General features: G+C 42.8%; 1 pseudogene; it reads left to right on the top strand.

Moving 5' to 3' along the window:
* Positions 1-595: 595 nt before the first annotated feature.
* LOC140398752 (5S ribosomal RNA) lies at positions 596-714 on the top strand (annotated as a pseudogene).
* The last annotated feature ends 282 nt before the right edge of the window (positions 715-996 follow it).

Raw genomic sequence — 996 nt, 5'->3', positions numbered from 1 at the left:
GAAGCAGGGTGTGAATCATCCCCTTGCTGATTGTCAATTGTTGTAAAGACCTATCTATTTCACTAATGTCCTTTAGCGAAGGAAATCTACCATCCTTAGCCAGTCTGGCCTACATGTGACTCCAGGCCCACAGAAATGTTGTTGATTCTTAAATGCCCTCTGAAACAGCCCAGCAAGGGCAATTACGGATGGGCAATACATACTGGCTGGAAAATACGACCCATTGCATTATTTCAATTGAGTTACTGTAGAATGCTGCATGCAGTACAGACGGATCTAGATGCCCTCGTCCACGAATCCCAAAATGTTAGTCTGCAACAAGTAATTAGGAAGGCAAATGGAACATTGGCCTTTATTGAAAAGTGGATGAAGTACAAAAGTAGGGCAGTCTTACTTCAACCATGCCGTCTAAAAGAATGCATCTAGAAACCTGTGCACAGTATTGGTCTCCTTACACAAGGAAGGATTTATTTGCATTGGAAGCAGTTCAGAGAATGTTCATTAGACTGATTCTTGGGATGAAAGGGTTGTTTCGTGAGGAAAGTTTGAGCAGGTTGAACCTAAACTCATTGGAGTTTAGAACAATGAGATTGATGCCTACGGCCATACTAGTCCGAAAACGCCTGATCTTGTCTTATCCCGGAAGTTGAACAGACTCAGGCCTGGTTAGTACTTGGATAGGAGTCTGCCCGGGAACACCAGGTGCAGAAGGCTCCCTATAAAACGTATCACTGAGCCAATACAGTTACTTTGGGTCATATATTGCACAATACACTCCCTCATAAGCAACATAACAGACCTCTTATTCAGCAGCAGTGGTTGGTAAATGGGCTGCACTCATTTCAGATCATGACCTATCGATGTGGTTCCAGTGTGATATTGGCAACCTGGGTGAGTGCTGCTCATATAATATACACACCATCTTACTGCTCATTTATACTAATTTATAATGTCCTTCTAAAGGTTATCGCTACCAGAAATGGTGGTTCTTCAATC

This window comes from Scyliorhinus torazame, chromosome 21 (assembly GCF_047496885.1).
Source record: "Scyliorhinus torazame isolate Kashiwa2021f chromosome 21, sScyTor2.1, whole genome shotgun sequence".
In the NCBI taxonomy this organism is placed as follows: domain Eukaryota; kingdom Metazoa; phylum Chordata; class Chondrichthyes; order Carcharhiniformes; family Scyliorhinidae; genus Scyliorhinus; species Scyliorhinus torazame.
The sequence above is the reverse complement of the archived record's forward strand: the minus strand, read 5'-3'. Positions and strand labels throughout refer to the sequence as shown.